The 18,936-nt window shown below is 44.4% G+C and overlaps 1 protein-coding gene across 1 annotated transcript in view; it reads right to left on the reverse strand.

Annotated features, from left to right (window-relative positions):
- The window catches only part of LOC309559478 (cytochrome P450 2G1-like), a 133,521-nt gene extending 125,063 nt beyond the window's left edge, over positions 1 to 8,458 (reverse strand). The window contains exon 1 of the mRNA XM_082262752.1: positions 8,359 to 8,458. The gene's annotated coding sequence lies outside the window, so the exon portion shown is untranslated. The remainder of the gene's footprint in view (positions 1 to 8,358) is intronic.
- Between the last annotated feature and the right edge of the window lie 10,478 nt (positions 8,459 to 18,936).

Genomic DNA, 18,936 nt, shown 5'->3' on the forward strand with positions numbered 1-18,936 from the left:
GGTTCATCTCATACTTCTGAAGGTTTGAGGGTGCTGCCTGTTCCATACTCCCCCTACTCCTCATCTAGCCTTTTAGGGGTACAAACAATAGTAATTGGGGCCCAGTGTGGTTGTGTACGTGTGATATACATACACTTTTTTGGGATCATATTTTCTATTCCGCTATTTAATCAAAAACCTTTGGGGATCAGTTAAATTGGGGGATAGTCTGTGTCGGTACGTGTGAGAGAGATCCACCTTTCCAAGTTGTTGGGGTTCATCTCATACTTCTGAAGGTTTGAGGGTGCTGCCTGTTCCATACCCCCCCTACTCCTCATCTAGCCTTTTAGGGGTACAAACAATAGTAATTGGGGCCTAGTGTGGTTGTGTACGTGCGAGATACATACACTTTTTTTGATCATATTTCCTATTCCGCTATTCAATAAAAACCTTTGAGGATCAATTGAATTGCGGGATAGTCTGTGTCGGTACGTGTGAGAGAGATCCACCTTTCCAAGTTGTTGGGGTTCATCTCATACTTCTGAAGGTTTGAGGGTGCTGCCTGTTCCATACCCCCCCTACTCCTCATCTAGCCTTTTAGGGGTACAAACAATAGTAATTGGGGCCTAGTGTGGTTGTGTACGTGCGAGATACATACACTTTTTTTGATCATATTTCCTATTCCGCTATTCAATAAAAACCTTTGAGGATCAATTGAATTGCGGGATAGTCTGTGTCGGTACGTGTGAGAGAGATCCACCTTTCCAAGTTGTTGGGGTTCATCTCATACTTCTGAAGGTTTGAGGGTGCTGCCTGTTCTATACTCCCCCTACTCCTCATCTAGCCTTTTAGGGGTACAAACAATAGTAATTGGGGCCCAGTGTGGTTGTGTACGTGTGATATACATACACTTTTTTTGGATCATATTTTCTATTCCGCTATTTAATTTAACTGGGCCTCCATGCGAGACCTGTGTGCCTTGTTGCGCTGTTTTGAGTACTCCACCAACATGGCCAGTGGCAATGACGCCGTTCTCAGCTTAACTATCCCACTTCCATGCCTCCTTGAAAAAACAATTCGGGCGATGATGGAAGAGGATGTGGCACAGGATGAGGAGGAGGAGGAGGATGAAGAGGTAACATTTCCAAGGCTTTCAGGGCAGTCATTCGCAAGGGGCTCCGAGGGTGGGTTCCTGCACACGCAAACGCCAGGGACGCAATTGTCCAGCAGGGGCACAGTTCTGGAGGATGAGGAGGATGAGGAGGAGGAGGAGCTGGAGGAGGAGATGGAACCATGTTCACAGCAGGGTGGCACCCAGGCCAGCTCATGGCCATCACTGGTGCGTGGCTGGGGGGATACAGAGGACACGGACGATACACCTCCCACAGAGGACAGCCTTTCGTTGCCTCTGGGCAGCCTGGCACACATGAGCGATTACATGCTGCAGTGTCTCCACAACGACCGCCGAGTTGCCCACATTCTAACTTGTGCTGATTACTGGGTGGCCACGCTGCTGGATCCCCGTTACAAGGACAACGTACCGTCCTTAATTCACTCACTGGAGCGCGATCGCAAGATGCGCGAGTACAAGCGCACGCTGGTAGACGCCATGCTGCTGGCATTCCCATCTGACAGCGGGGCCACAGTGGAAGCACAAGGCAGAGGAGGAGGAGGAGGAGGTCGCCAACGCAACCAGGGCACCGCCAGCACCTCAGAAGGCAGGGTTAGCATGGCCGAAATGTGGAAAAGCTTTGTCAGCACGCCACAACAAACAGCAGCACCAGCAGCTCAGATGGAACGTCTTAGCAGGAGGCAGCATTTTACCAACATGGTGGAGCAGTATGTGTGCACACGCCTACATGTAGTGAATGACGGGTCTGCCCCCTTCAACTTCTGGGTCTCCAAATTGGGCACATGGCTTGAGCTTGCCCTTTACGCCTTGGAGGTGCTGGCGTGCCCTGCAGCCAGTGTATTATCTGAACGGGTATTTAGCACGGCTGGGGGCGTTATAACAGACAAGCGCAGCCGCCTGTCCAGAGACAATGTGGACAAGCTCACGTTCATTAAAATGAACCAGGCATGGATCCCACGGGACTTTTCCGTACCTTATGCAGAATAGCAATGGATACCGACCTTACCCACCCATTGTTCCATTTTTGCTCTTTCTCACTCTTTTGGGGTGTACCCTCATTTAAAATTTTTGAAAAGAAGCAGTGTTGGCTACCTCGTCCTCCTCCTCAGGGCCAGATTAATGTAGGGGCTATTGGAGCTGCAGCTCCAGGCCCCTACCTTTTATATAGGCCCCGGGTTGGCCATATTCACTGTTACTGCTCTTCTGTCACTTGTAAACACAGAAGTCTGGCTTCTATGCTCGCTTCCCCAGGCAGCACCCTCAGAACCTCCCCACACAGCGTGAAGGCCGGACAAGGAGGGACAGTTGGCGATGCATGGATGTGTTTATGGGCTTCAGAGACAGCATCCCATGTTGAATTAGGCATGCATGGCTGCACCCTTCCTCCTCTGGGTGCATGGCAAGGCACGGCCCTTAAGGCCCTTCAAAATCCTCAGCACCAAGCCCATGATGCTGTTAATCCGGCCCTGGTCCTCCTCCACCGCCGCTTCCACCTACACCGCCCATAGGTGTGCGCAGCCTATTGCATTAAGGTGTGCACCCCAAAGTTGAAATACACATGCATGTGTTTGCCAGCAGGGAGAGTAATGTATCGGGGCCATGTACCTGTAGGCAAGGAGAAATAGAGCAGAGCAGGTCCCAGGGAGATCTTTCCCATCTCCTCACTGGCAATGCTATGTGCCCTAGGTGATTAGGGTGTGCCCAGGCACACCCAGCACACCCTGTGCGCACGCCTATGTCACCGCTAGGCTTGTGACGGTATCAGATTTTCATGCTGCGATTAATTGATTAAGGTTTTGCCACGGTATACGGTATTATCACGGTATTCTATTATTAAATTTAAATTATTAAATTTCCACCTCACTTCAATTTCATTGCTGAATTTAGGGGCTTTGGTTCACTTATGCACATTATTATATAGTCAGTCAGTACAGACTCTGTGAACCAGGCCTAAAATAGGTCATCAAGCAGTGTCTGGCCTAACTGGTGATAACTGGTTCTGGCGCTCGGCTCCGATCCGATGGCCTGGTCATTAAGAGGGCAAATCCTTGTGGTCAAGAAGTGGTTAAACCTGAAGGAGGTGTTGTTTATAAATTACTTTACTATTGCTTTAGGCCTGGTTCACATGTATGCGGGTTGGTGGTTCACATTTGCACAGGCATAGCAGCCCATTGATTTGAATGGGCTGCTATGCCCTCATTTTCCGCAGAAAAAAGGTGCATGCAGCATTTTTTTAAAATTCAGTGGCCTTGAAATCCATCCTGCTTTTGCACCATGCGACTAACCTGCAGTTCCTGCTCTGGCAAGCTTTCTGCATTTTTTGTATACGTGGGCACGGCATTTAAAAATAAACAGTTTGCGTGTGCAGCAACGGCAGGTAAGTCGCATGGTGCAAAAGAAGGATGGATTTCATGGCCACTGCATTTTTTTAAATTCTGCATGCACCTTTTTTCAGCTGAAAACGCAGGCATAGCAGCTCAAGCCCATTCACATCAATGGGCTGCTATGCCTGTGCAAATGTGGGCCCCCAACCCGCATACATGTGAACCAGGCCTAAAGCAATAGTAAAGTCATTAATTGGTTAAACCTGCAGGAGGACCGGTGTTTTTATCTATTAATGACTTTACTATTGCTTTAGGCCTGGTTCACATGTATGCGGGTTGGGGGCCCACATTTGCACAGGCATAGCAGCCCATTGATGTGAATGGGCTTGAGCTGCTATGCCTGCGTTTTCAGCTGAAAAAAGGTGCATGCAGAATTTAAAAAAATGCAGTGGCCATGAAATCCATCCTTCTTTTGCACCATGCGACTTACCTGCCGTTGCTGCACACGCAAACTGTTTATTTTTAAATGCCGTGCCCACGTATACAAAAAATGCAGAAAGCTTGCCAGAGCAGGAACTGCAGGTTAGTCGCATGGTGCAAAAGCAGGATGGATTTCAAGGCCACTGAATTTAAAAAAAATGCTGCATGCACCTTTTTTCTGCGGAAAATGAGGGCATAGCAGCCCGTTCAAATCAATGGGCTGCTATGCCTGTGCAAATGTGGGCCGCCAACCCGCATACATGTGAACCGCCAACCCGCATACATGTGAACCACCAACCCGCATACATGTGAACCAGGCCTAAAGCAATAGTAAAGTCATTAATAGATAAAAACACCGGTCCTCCTGCAGGTTTAACCACTTCTGGATCGCAAGGATTTGCCCCTTTAAAGACCAGGCCATCGGATCAGAGCGCCAGGACCAGTCATCACCAGGTAGGCCAGACACTGCTTGATGGCTATATAATAATGTAATGTGGGCTGCTAGGCGTGTGTGTGTGTATATATATATTTATTAGAGCTGCACGATTCTGGCCAAAATGAGAATCACGATTTTTTAGCTTGGAATAAAGATCACGATTCTCTCACGATTCTCTGTGTAACAAAAAAAAAAAAAATTGGGATAACTTTACTGTTACGTTTTTTTTTTTTTTTTTATTCATTAAAGTCTAATCATTGCGTTTGAAAGACTGCTGCGCAAATACAGTGTGACATAAAATATTACAACAATCGCCATTTTATTCTGTAGGGTCTCTGCTAAAAAAATATATAAAATGTTTGGGGGTTCTAAGTACTTTTCTAGCAAAAAAAAAACTGATTTTAACTTGCAAACAGCAAGTGTCAGAAAAAGATCCAGTCTTTAAGAGGTTAAACTTCCTTTCTCCCTGGCAGAGGGAAGGAAAAGATACAAATGTAATCATTTTTGTTTATAGTTAGGAGACTTAATGCTGAAAGGTGTTAGCTGAGTGAGTGAATGAGTCATCCAGCTCACTGAAATGTATCAATTCACAAGTCAGGCAGACTTGACAGAGAAACTCGGTATTTTAAAAATGCCACAATAACAATACCGTGGCTATGCAATACCGCGATATATCGAATTACCGAAAACCGGCATATGTCTAGTCACCGCCACATCCACCACCACCTCAACCTCCCTCCTACTCCATATGGGCCTCGTCCTTCAGAGATGAAGAAGAACATTGTTTTATTTTTCTGTTTTTTTTTGTTGTTTTAAGTTATTTCCCTATCCACATTTGTTTGCAGAGCACTTGCCATGCTCTTAATTACGTTTTGCTGCCATTTGCAGCACTCTAGCCCTTTCCTTTGGTGTTTTAGAGCCATTTTAGTGCCTTAAAGTTCGGGTCCCCATTGACTTCAATGGGGTTCGGTGTCCGGGAAAAGTTCGGTAAAAGTCCGGGACACGGACCCGGACTTTTTTTTAAAGTTCGGCCGAACCCGTCGAACACGGACATCTAGGTGTTCGCTCAACCCTACCCTGGAGGACTGGAGCGACGTCAAACTTCACTTCCGCCCAACAGCCTTAAAGGGCCAATTTTTTATTATTAGCAAAAGTAAAATTACATTTTTAAATTTATAAATGAGAAATCTGAGGTCTTTTTGACTCCAGATCTCTCATTAAAGAGGACCTGTCATGCCTATTTATATTACAAGGGATGTTTACATTCCTTGTAATAGGAAAAAAACTGATCAAAACATTTTTTTTTTAAATGGACAGTGTAAAAAATAAAAAGGAAAAGAAAAAAGAAAACAAAAAATGTAAAGCATCCTGTCCCTCTGAGCTTGCGCACAGAAGCGAATGCATACCCAAGTCGCGCCCACATATGTAAAACGGTGTTCACACCACACAAATTAGGTATCGCTGCGATTGTTAGCGCAAGAGCAATAATTATAGCACTAGACCTCCTCTGTAAGGGTTCATGTACAGGGGACGCTGGAAATGGCCGTTTAGGAGCAGTTGGGCGTTTTTTTTCAGAAGCCCCTGAACCCATCTACATTTTATCTTATCTGTCCATGTACACCAGGTCGTTTACAGTCATTTGCAGGCAGTTGGGTTCAGGGACTTTTTTTAGAACACAATTATTTGCGTTCGAACGTGTGTTTCCCGGCGTTTCAAACGCACAAACGCGTCCGAACGCGTCTGAACGTGTCCGAACGCGTCTGAACGCGATGACCTGCGTTTAGCTTTCGCGTTTTTCCATTTTAAAGGGGAATAATTTTTTTTACCTCTAGGAACGCTTCTAAATGCAAACGCCCGCTAAACGCGGGTACAAATGCGACCCAACGGACGTTTCAAACGTCCTAAAAATTCCAGCATTCAAAGGGACTTTTAACAACGTCCCGTGTACATGGAGCCTAACTCTAAACAGGGAACCTGTAAAAAATGTTAAAACTTCGCCTATGGAGATTTTTAAGTACTGTAGTTTGTCGCCATTCCATGAGCGTGAGCAATTTTAAAGCATGACATGTTTGGTTATGTTATCCTATGTGTCCATGCTCATTAGAATGATTACTAGAATATTTTGAGCTCAGCGTTTAGCGGCAGGAAAGAAAAACTTCTAGTTTGCGTTTCTAATTGGAGCTTTCTGGCAGAAAAAAAACGCAAAACTCTCCTAAACTCATCTAAACTTTGTGCAAAAAATGCTCTATATAAGTTTTTTTTTTTTCTGCCAAGGGAACTGGATTTTTTTAAGCCCAGTGTGCATGTAGTAGGGTGACCACGTGTCCCGGATCGCCCAGGACAGTCCCGTTTTTGGGGAGTCTGTCCCGGGTCCCGGTCACCCTCATTACGGGACAATGCAGTGTCCCGTAATGTCCGCCGACCGTGAGTCTCAAACCAGTCTGGACTGTCTGTATCATCTCCGACAGTCCGCCGCGGCTGGATGAGGGAGAAAGGCTCATGGCTGGGCTGGGCAGGGCTGTGTGTACCATGTTGGGCGGGCTGCAATTCGAGCCAACCAATGAGAGAGCAGTGAGCAGAGGTGTATGGTGACGTCAGCCGGAGCCGGCCCGGGATCATCTACTGTGCGGCGCTGCCTCAGCTCAACTCAGCCTGCTCCTGTAACTCCAACGGCCAGCCGCCGCCGGGTTATCAGCTTAAGAGGAGGACAAAAAATGTAAGTTAAAATTTTTAATGGATGTCTGCAGCTGCTGCCAGTGCCACACAGTAAAAGTGCCTCAATAAAACTCTGACACCAGACAGTCCTGGACCTGGGATCGTTGCCATCACAGCAAGTCAGCAACATTGCAGAAGATCAATGCTATTGCTACCACATTTTTGAAAGCACAGAAAAAGTATGTGTGAAAGAAATGAATAAAACGATTTGCCTAGCAGAAGCCAATATTAATAACATTTTTACTTCAATGGCCTGAGATTTGTTTATGGCTGGGCAGGCAGATACTGTGGTAGTGGTACTGGCAGCAGATATGGCCTGGCACTGCAGGTTACAGGTACTGTAGGACAGTCTTTGTAGTGTAAGTATGTATATAAGTTTATATTTATTTTAACTGCCATGTTTCAACTTTAGTCCCATGACCCCCTTTGAATCTCTTCGCTAAATTTCCATTTTAGGTGAATATTCCTATACAGTTATAGTGGTCTTTTTTTTTTGGGCGGGGAGTTGTCGGGGGGGGGGGGGGGTGTCCCTGAATGGCAGTTTGGAAAAGTGGTCACCCTAGCATGGAGCCTTTCTGTTAGCACACTGCAATCCTACATGCACACATCCATTGGCAGGGCGCGTTGGGGTGTCATTCAGAATGTATGACACTACATTGCACCGATGCATCTAATGTGCATGTACATTTTACCACAACACAATAGTATGAATTGGCTCTAAACCAGTGTTTCTCAACCTTTTTTTTAGTCAAGGCACCCTTTAAAATTATGGACAGTCTCGAGGCATTCCATTCTAAAATGCAAAAAGATATTCTAATAGCTATACACAATGCAGCAACATCCACATGGAGAACACCAAACGTTATGCCCCATACACACGTGCAGATTATCTGCAGACTTTTGTCTGCAGACTTACCAAAACCATATAATATGAGGTAAAACCTAAACACTTTCAATTTGTATGCAATCCGGCAGGCCCTTGCACTACATAGAAAAGGTAAGTCTGCAGACAAAAGTCTGCAGATAATCTGCACGTGTGTACGGGGCATTAGTTTTTCTCTATCAGTCGGCTAATGTCACCCCAGTGCTGAGGGAGAGGAGTTCATTATGAAAACCTGTGCTTCGTGTCATAAAAGGAAGGCTTGATCCACCTGCTGGCTTGTATACAATTTTTGATAAAATTTTAGGCATTTTGCCAAGGCACCCCTGAAGAAACCTCAAGGCACCCTGGTTGAAAAAAGGCTGCTCTAAACGTTCCCTGCTTTGTGTTATTTTTTTTCTGTTTCACTTACCTTGTCGGCTTGCTTGTTATGTTATGTATATCCTAGAATCTGGCAAAGTCTTGTGTAATGTACATAACCTCCCCCACTGTGTAAAGGTCCGTATAGGTTTTCATGGACTCCTCCTTCTCCAGTACAATAGGAATGGTATGCTACAGACCAGTGTCCACGATTAAACACAATCCGTAATGTGCAGGATCACTGCGAAGCCCCAGAGATAATTGCAATTATTTCACTTCTATCAGCAGTTAGTATAAACATGTGCGAGTTCTATACACTGGGATGGCTCTAGGAAACACTCATCAACCTTGGGATTAAACCAAACTTCACTATTTGTGAAACTGTGTGTACATTTGTATTGTGTGAATGCTACCAGGTTATTTTCTCTTTCTTCATGCACAAGAATAGTGCGAATCAGGAAATACCGCATTATGGCCATTTGATGGAGCTGATAACCCAAGGGAGTAAATACAGGAAAATCGTGCTTTGCAAGTAATGTGGTATAGGAGCGAGCGTTTTGCAAGACAAGCAACATTCTTTTTAATATTTAACTGCTTCCAAACCGCCCACCATGAACTTACCCTGTTTCCTCAAAAATAAGACCGGGTCTTATATTGACCACTTCTGGACCGGAAGGTTTTTCCCCCCTTAACCACTTAAGCCCCGGAGGATTTTCCTGCTCAAAGACCAGGGCCTATTTTTCCATTCAGCACTGCGTGATTTTAACAGACAATTTCACGGTTGTGCGACACTGTACCCAAGTGAAATTGATGTCCTTTTTTACCCACAAACAGAGCTTTCTTTTGGTGGTATTTGATCACCTGTGCGATTTTTACTTTTTGCGCTATAAACAAAAAAAGAGCGACAATTTTGAAAAAATAACAATATTTTTCACATTTTTTTATATGAAATTCCCCCCCAAAAAATGTAAAAATCTAAATGTTTTAACATTTTAGGCCAATTTGTTTTCTGCTACATATGTTTGGTAAAAAAATCGCAATAAGCGTATTTTGATTGGTTTGCGCAAAAGTTATTGCGTCTACTAACTACGAGAATGATTTATGTCATTTTTATTGTTTTTTTTTTTTACTAGTAATGGCGGCGATCTGCGATTTTTTTTGCGGGACTGCGACATTGGGGCGGACAGATCGGACCCTTGACTGACATTTTTGACACTTTGGGGGTACCAGTGACATTACTACAGTAATCAGTGCTATAAATATGCACTGTTACTGTAAAAATTACATTGGCAGGGAAGGGGTTAACTTTATTGGTGATCAGTGGGTTAAATGTATCCCTAGGAGCGTGATTCTAACTGTGGGGGGGGGTGTGGCTTGTGATGTAACCACAGAGACATACAATCCTACATAGCAGGACCGTATGATCTCTGCAGTTACATCAGGGAGAATGACAGGTGGCTTTGTTAACATCAGCCGTCTGCCTTTCTCCCTCTCCAGCGGGAGATCGCGAGTGACAGGCGGACATCGGAGCCGCCGGTCACTCACGCGGGGATGCTAGTGAAAGAGTGGGGGTGGGAGCGCCCCTCCGGCTGCGTGCGCTGGCCCCCTAGAGGTTTGTAGGCGAGCGACGTAGCCCTATGTCAGTTTGCCTGTGCGGGACTGACTGCCCTAGTAAATAGTCGTGCGGCGGTTTGCAAGCGGTTAATGACCAGGCCATTTTTTCGATGCGGCACTGCGTTACTTTAGCTGACAATTGCGCCGCTGTACCCCAAAAAAAAAATGATGTCCTTTTTTTCCCACAAATAGAGCTTTCTTTTGATGGTATTTGATGACCTCTGTGTTTTTTTTTTTTTTGCGCTATAAACAAAAAAAGCGACAATTCTGAAAAAAAAAAAAAAAAAAATATATATATATATATATATTTTTTTTTTTTCTTTTACTTTCTGCTAGAGGACACAGCCAAAAAAAAATTAAAAAAAACATTTTTTTTATCATTTTGGGCCAATATGTATTGCGCTATAAACAAAAAAAGCGACAATTCTGAAAAAAAAAAAAAAAATATATATATATATATATATATATATATTTTTTTTTTTTTTTTATTATTATTTGTACTTTCTGCTAGAGGACACAGCCAAAAAAAAAAATTAAAAATCTATTTTTTAGGCCAATATGTATTCTGCCAAATATTTTTGGTAAAAAAAAAAATCCCAATAAATCTATATTGATTGGTTTGTGTAAAAGTTATCACGTCTACAAACTAGGGGATGGATTTATGTAATTTTTATTTATTTATTTATTTTTTACTAGTAATGGCGGCGATCAGCGATTTTTAGCGGGACTGCCACATTGCGGTGGACAGATCGGACACCTAACTGACACTTTAAGGGACAAATATGCACTGTTACTGTAATAATGACACTGGCAGGGTAGGGGTAACCCCAGGGGCAATCAAAGCGTTAATTGTGCTCCTAGGGAGTGCTTTTTAACTGTGTGGGGGATGAAATCACTAGATGAACACAGAGACCTGCGTACCTGAATAGCAGGAATACAGGATCCCTGTGTTTATCTGTGACAGAACAGTGGTCTGCCTTGTTTACATAGGCAGACTGCTGTTCTGCCTCTATGGGGAGTAGTGATGGGCTTCTAGTTCGAGTCAAACGTAAGTTCAACTTGAACATTGGGTGTTCATGTGTTCACAGAACACATGGGGTGCTTCATGGAAAATTCACCCAGTGATGAGCGCTGCTGACATGGCAGGCGTGTAGAGTGTGAATTGGCGAGATAGGAGTGACATTAGACAGGTAGTGGATTGTGTGAGTTATATAGTAATTTATCAGCCAGTGCAGTATAGATATATCAGCAGTGCAGTATATATCAGACAGTGAACTATATATCAGACAGTGTAGTATATATCAGACAGTGTAGTATATATCAGACAGTGTAGTATATATCTGACAGTGTAGTATAAATCAGCCCCTGCAGTATATATCAGCCCGTGCAGTATATATCAGGACAGGACCACTTCTGTTTCCTCACCCTTAGTGGATGGGATCACTTCTGTTTCCTAATCCTGGGTAGACGGAATCACCTCCACTTGGTTATCCTCGGTGGATGGGATCACTTCTGTTTCCTCATCCTCGGTGGACAGGATCACTTCTGTTTGGTTATCCTCGGTGGACAGGATCACTTCTGTTTCCTCATCCTCGTTGGACGGGATCATGTCTGTTTGGTAATTCCCAGTGGACAGGATCACTTCTGTTTGGTTATCCTCGGTGGATGGGATCACTTCTGTTTCCTCATCCTCGGTGGATGGGATCACTTCTGTTTCCTCATCCTCGGTGGACAGGATCACTTCTGTTTGGTTATCCTTGGTGGATGGGATCGCTTCTGTTTCCTCATCCTCAGTGAACGGGATCACTTCTGTTTCCTCATCCTCGGTGGACGGGATCACGTCTGTTTGGTTATCCTCGGTGGACAGGATCACTTCTGTTTGGTTATCCTTGGTGGATGGGATCACTTCTGTTTCCTCATCCTCAGTGGACGGGATCACTTCTGTTTCCTCATCCTCAGTGGACGGGATCACTTCTGTTTGGTTATCCTTGGTGGATGGGATCACTTCTGTTTCCTCATCCTTGGTGGATGGGATCACTTCTGTTTTCTTCATCCTCGGTGGACGGGATCACTTCTGTTTCCTCATCCTCGGTGGACGGGATCACGTCTGTTTGGTTATCCTTGGTTGATGGGGTCAATTCTGTTTGCTCATCCTCGGTGGATGGGATCATGTCTGTTTGGTTAGCCTCGGTGGATGGGATCACATATGTTTTGTTATCCTTCGGGGACGGGATGACTTCTGTTTCCTCTCCATTGGTGGATGGCAAGGATCACTTCTGTCTCCCTGTCCTTTGTGTTTTTATCCTGTGAAGTTGGCCCAGCCTCTGTGGTGATCGGAGTCACTGGGGTTTCCTCACTCTCACTGAAGGATAAAATCTCTAGTGCAGACTCTATTTTATTGGCAGTTGGGTCATTATCTGTTTCTGGAGAGAGAAAAAACAAACAATTATTTATTTAGATTCCTGCTATTAACACATCATTTATTATTGTTACACATAATCTGTGGACATTTAAAGTGGTTGTAAACCTCAGACATAGAATCTAAACAAGGTACATCCTTCTATGCTGTGTAACTGTCTGTATCCAAAGCACTGAGTGTTATTTCCCTCTGCTGCCTGGTTCCTCTGTTATATGCAGAACTCACTTCTGACAGCTTTTCCTAAAACCAAGAAAAATAAGGTGGCTGGAGAGAAGAGCTCCAGCACACAGCCTGTGGTTAACAGCAATAGCTGTGCTTGTTCTGCTTGTAGTGTAAGGAGAGGGGTGTCCCTTCCCTCCAATCAGGGCTCAGCATCCTTCTTCCTGAGCCATGCAGTGTGTAAATTGTAATTTCCCCCTGCTGCTTAAAGATGCAGAGAGACGTTGTGTAAATTCTGAGGTTTTACAAGACTGTAAAGGACAGATGGCTGGAGGTAAACAGATACAACCAGTGGCGGCTGGTGCTCAAAACTTTTGGGGGGGCGCAAACAGAAAAATGTAATAGGCATTGCTTTGTGGCAAAAAACGCTGTTAAAAATTGCGTGACATTGAGGTCACAAAAGTGTGAAAGGGGCCTTCAGTAATCAAGGTAAAGTGTGCCCCCTTTCAATGCAGAGTGACCAGCGTACCCCCTTCAATGCAGTGACCAGCATGCCCCCTTCAATGCAGTCACCAGCGTGCCCCCTTCAATGCAGTCACCAGCATGACCCCTTCAATGCAGTCACCAGCGTGCCCCCTTCAACGCAGTCACCAGCGTGCCCCTTTCAACGCAGTCACCATCGTGCCCCCTTCAATGCAGAAAGACCAGGTTGCCCCCTTCAATGCAGTCACCAGCCTGCCCCTTTCAATGCAGTCACCAACGTGCCCCCTTCAATGCAGAGAGACCAGCGTGCCCCCTTCAATGCAGTCACCACCGTGCCCCCTTCAATACAGTCACCAGCGTGCCCCTTTCAATGCAGAGAGACTTACCTGCATCAGCGGCAGCTTCTCCTCACTGTCCCTCACGTCTCCTTGAGTCCTCCCGCCTCCTCCTCGGCCAATGGCATGTGTTTGCCTTTCGGCCAATCAGGAAGCGGGTCTCGGACCCGCTTCCTAATTGGCCAGGAGGAGAATCCGTGTGACAATAGCGCATTTTCATACGCTATTGTCACATAATGGGTGGGCTCGTGGCGCACTGCTCTGTGCCCCGGGTCCACCCTTTTCTGAAGCCTATTAGAGCCTCTGGCTTTAATCAGGCAATTAAAAAGAAAAAACCATTGAACTCCATGCGTCCAGCGCCCCGCATGCAGATTAGGGAGCCGGACGCATGGATGGGGGGGCGGTGCCCCTGCGCCCCCAACGCACCAGCCGCCACTGGATACATCATATGTAGGAGAATTGGTTTAATCTCTGTGCATCACATGAGGTCAGTCATTTCACTGGGTATATGGGGGATTTAAAACCACTTTAGATGTATAGTATCTCAAAAAAGTGAGTACACCCCTCACATTTATGGTAAATATTTTCTTATATCTTTTAATGTGATAACACAGAAGAAATGACACTTTGCTACAATGTAAAGAAGTGAGTGTACAGCTTGTATAACAGTGTAAATTTGCTGTCTCCTCAAAATATCTCCAGACAGCTATTAATGTCTAAACACTGGCAACTTGTGAGTACACCCCTAAGTGGAAATATCCAAATTGGGCCCAATTAGACATTTTCCCTCCCCGGTGTCATGTGACTCGTTGGTGTTACAAGGTCTCAGGTGTGAATGAGGAGCAGGTGTGTTAAATTTGGTGTTATTGCTCTCACTCTGTCATACTGGTCACTGGATGTTCAACATGGCACCTCATGGCAAAGAACTTTCTGAGGATCTGAAAAAAAGAATTGTTGCTCTACAGAAAGATGGCCTAGGCTATAGGAAGATTGCCAATACCCTGAAACTGAGCCTGCAGCATGGTCGCCAAGACCAGACAGCGGTTTAACAGGACAGGTTCCACTCAGAACAGGCCTCCCCATGGTCGACCAAAGAAGTTGATTGCATGTGCTCAGCATCATATCCAGAGGTCTCTTTCACCTGCACTCTACTAACACTGCCCCTTCTAGCTGCTTTCTGATCAAGGTTAATAGTACAAATCAAACGATCCTGGTGTGTTAGCTCTATGAATCTCTTCAGTTATGCTGACTAAAGTATAGGTGGGCAGAATGGGTCTAGGACAGTACATATGGGTCATGCCTAGAGTCCTGAGGAACGGGGAAGTGAGTGTAGGGAGCTTCGGGACTATGTTGGACCCTTTTTGCAGCGAGGAAGAGTCGGAGGAGTTGTTGGAGGAGGACAGGCGGGATGTGCTGGTCATATCCTCCGCTGGAGGAGGAGGAGTGGGGTACCGTACACTACATGCACCTTCCCGGGACTCCAGAGATATGACCCTCACCAGACTGGCCAGTCCCAGTCCGTCCATTAATAGTGAGGGCAGAGAGGAGCTGGAGAGGGCCCACAGAGAGGAAATGGAGGGAAGGAGCCGGCTGCCAAACAACCCACCGACATGACCAAGAGGCAGCAGAAGGTAACCAACCTGTGTGTGTATGTATGTGTGCAGCAGGTGTCATCTGCCTTCCTCTGCCACTGCATAGGGAGCGATACTCCCTGCCTGCCTGACTGCCTTCCATATTGCATTGTGTGTCCATCTCTGCCATAAAGATACATTTATATATCCTACACCCACATACATCGCTGGGGGACAGGCACAACGTTACAGCGTTACCCCTCTGACAGCCACATACATCGCTGGGGGACAGGCACAATGTTACAGCGTACCCCTCTGACACCCAGAGGAGGACTCGAGGAGACGCCGGGGGACTGAGGAGAAGCCGCTGCTGCAGGTAAGTGCACTGGTCACTCTGCATTGAAAGGGGGCACGCTGGTGCACTCTGCATTGATAGGGGCACACTATACCTTGATTACTGAAGGCCCCTTTCACACTTTTGTGACCTCAAAGTCACGCAATTTTTTACAGCGTTTTTTGCCGCAAAGCAATGCCTATTACATTTTTCTGTTTGCGCCCCCCAATAATTTTGAGCACCAGCCGCCACTGCTCTTGTATCATGTCCACAGTCTCTGACAGTCTCTTGTATCATGCCTGCAGTCTTCGACAGTCTCTTGTATCATGTCTGCAGTCTCTGACAGTCCCTTATATCATGCCCACAGACTTGCCCACAGACTCTGACAGTCTCTTGTATCATGTCTGCAGTCTCTGACAGTCTCTTGTATCATGTCTGAAGTCTCTTGTATCATGCTCACAGACTCTGACAGTCTCTTGTATCATGTCTGCAGTCTCTGACAATCTCTTGTATCATGTCTGCAGTCTCTGACAGTCTCTTATATCATGCCCACAGACTCTGACAGTCTCTTGTATCATGTCTGCACTCTCTGACAGTCTCTTGTATCATATCCGCAGTCTCTGACAGTCTCTTGTATCACGTCTGCAGTCTCTGACAGTCTCTTGTATCATGCCCGCAATCTCCGACAGTCTCTTATATCATGTCCGCAGTTTTTGACAGTCTCTTGTATCATGTCTGCAGTCTCTGACAGTCTCTTGTATCATGTCCGCAGTCTCCGACAGTCTCTTGTATCATGTCCGCAGTCTCTGACAGTCTCTTGTATCATGTCTGCAGTCTCTTGTATCATGTCTGTAATGTCTGACAGTCTCTTTTATCAAGTCTGCTGTGTTTTGTATCATGTTAGGTAAGTGCACTGGTCACTCTGCATTGAAAGGGGGCATGCTGGTGCACTCTGCATTGATAGGGGCACACTATACCTTGATTACTGAAGGCCCCTTTCACACTTTTGTGACCTCAAAGTCACGCAATTTTTTACAGCGTTTTTTGCCGCAAAGCAATGCCTATTACATTTTTCTGTTTGCGCCCCCCCCCCCCCAATAATTTTGAGCACCAGCCGCCACTGCTCTTGTATCATGTCCACAGTCTCTGACAGTCTCTTGTATCATGCCTGCAGTCTTCGACAAAGTCTTGTATCATGTCTGCAGTCTCTGACAGTCTCTTGTATCATGTCTGAAGTCTCTTGTATCATGCCCACAGACTCTGACAGTCTCTTGTATCATGTCTGCAGTCTCTGACAGTCTCTTGTATCATGCCCACAGACTCTGACAGTCTCTTGTATCATGTCTGCAGTCTCTGACAGTCTCTTGTATCATGCCCACAGACTCTGACAGTCTCTTGTATCATGTCTGCAGTCTCTGACAGTCTCTTATATCATGCCCACAGACTCTGACAGTCTCTTGTATCATGTCTGCACTCTCTGACAGTCTCTTGTATCATATCCGCAGTCTCTGACAGTCTCTTGTATCACGTCTGCAGTCTCTGACAGTCTCTTGTATCATGCCCGCAATCTCCGACAGTCTCTTATATCATGTCCGCAGTTTTTGACAGTCTCTTGTATCATGTCTGCAGTCTCTGACAGTCTCTTGTATCATGTCCGCAGTCACTGACAGTCTCTTGTATCATGTCCACAGTCTCTGACAGTCTCTTGTATCATGTCTGCAGTCTCTTGTATCATGTCTGTAATGTCTGACAGTCTCTTTTATCAAGTCTGCTGTGTTTTGTATCATGTCTGCAGTCTCTGACAGTCTCTTGTATCATGCCTGCAGTCTTCGACAGTCTCTTGTATCATGTCTGCAGTCTTCGACAGTCTCTTGTATCATGTCTGCAGTCTCTGACAGTCCCTTATATCATGCCCACAGACTCTGACAGTCTCTTGTATCATGTCTGCAGTCTCTGACAGTCTCTTGTATCATGTCTGAAGTCTCTTGTATCATGCTCACAGACTCTGACAGTCTCTTGTATCATGTCTGCAGTCTCTGACAGTCTCTTGTATCATGCCCACAGACTCTGACAGTCTCTTGTATCATGTCTGCAGTCTCTGACAATCTCTTGTATCATGTCTGCAGTCTCTGACAGTCTCTTTTATCATGTCTGCAGAGAAAATCAAAGTGCAGGCTGCAGCCTACCTCCTAACTATAATCCAAGGATATATAGTAAAAAATAAAATGGTAAAAAGAGAGGTAAATGGCGCTGCCTTGAATAGCAGGTAAATATGGCAGGTATAGTATAGATATAGGGGGATGGCTCAACCCTACAAGTTCAGCAGGTGTAATCACAGAGTTAAAAACTAGACTCTATAAAACATGCAGTAAGAGATGATTTCATAATCACTATTAAAACTCATAAACATATATCCATAATATTAGTGAAAATTAAATTATACATAAAGTGACTCTGTGACAAGTGTTGGTGAGGTGATAGTGAACGTCCCCAAAAGACGTAATCTCAAACTTATTAAAGTGTTCCAGTGACTGTGCAAAAAAGAAATGCCAGAAAATATGAATAAACCCCCAAAGAAATGTGTGGGGTAGACAGAAATATAAAGTGGTGAATAAAAGTCGGGTGATCAATAAATAATTAATAGTTGCAAATAAATGTTTTGCGATTAGCCCAAAATCGCATCAGCAAAAAATGAAATGTCCATATTATAACTTCTGTTTTTTTCAACAAGCACTTTATATCTACCTCTACCTTCAGCACCTTACTTCTCACGCCCAATTTGGGCTTATTTATTGGTTATAGTCACTTTATAGCACTTTTTATGTGCAACTTGCATTTGCTTTATTTCAGCAACTAAGTGCTGCAAGAAATTAATAATGAATGTGATTTCTGGTCCAAATATTGCATAAAAATCAGGTTGTGAGAATATTTAATAATATCTCGCTGTACCTCCATTATGTCAGAATATTTATACTGCTCTGAATATAACAGTGTCTATTTATGTCAATAAGCATAGATCTGTGAGGAAGGAGAATCTCCACTTATTTCCATAAATCAATATGTAGCGAATTCTTTTTAATTGATTAATTTCTTTTTAAAAGCATATACCAATCTTAGTGAGTACAGTCTACAGTAAGGAATATATTTAAAATATTTATTCACAAGACATGTATTCACAATATATGATCAAACAGGAAATGACACAAAAAGATAACTCTACATAAAATACTAACTTCAAACAATTAATGCAATGCGATGTTTAGCTCAATAATGAAAGTGAAACTGAAACAAAGTGAAAGCAAAACGAAAGCAATATTACCTTTTCTCCAGGTATAGCATAAACCATAGGTAAGTTTTCTATATAAACAGACTACAATTGTCTGCGAATCACATAGCCTGAAAGTTGTTCCTCTGCAGATGGAGCGAGAATAAGCCATGCAAAGCAGAAGACTAAAATCGCAATTAATGCGCTAAATCTGTTATTAATAAAAATGTATAAAAACAAAAATTAGCTTTTTAGAGAAAAATCTACTATGGTTTATACGGCTGGGATTGTAATCTTATTACCCTTAAATATGCAATATAAAACATATAAGAAATTAAACAATTGTTAAATAAAATCAAATAACACAGCAAGATTATATTTACCACACTTAAGATGGCTGCTAGCATTAAATGGTTGTTACCAGAGTCCTAAGATGGATGCCTTTCTTAG

Source organism: Pelophylax lessonae (genome assembly GCF_965119305.1).
Source record: "Pelophylax lessonae genome assembly, chromosome: 7".
NCBI classification, from domain to species: Eukaryota; Metazoa; Chordata; class Amphibia; order Anura; family Ranidae; genus Pelophylax; species Pelophylax lessonae.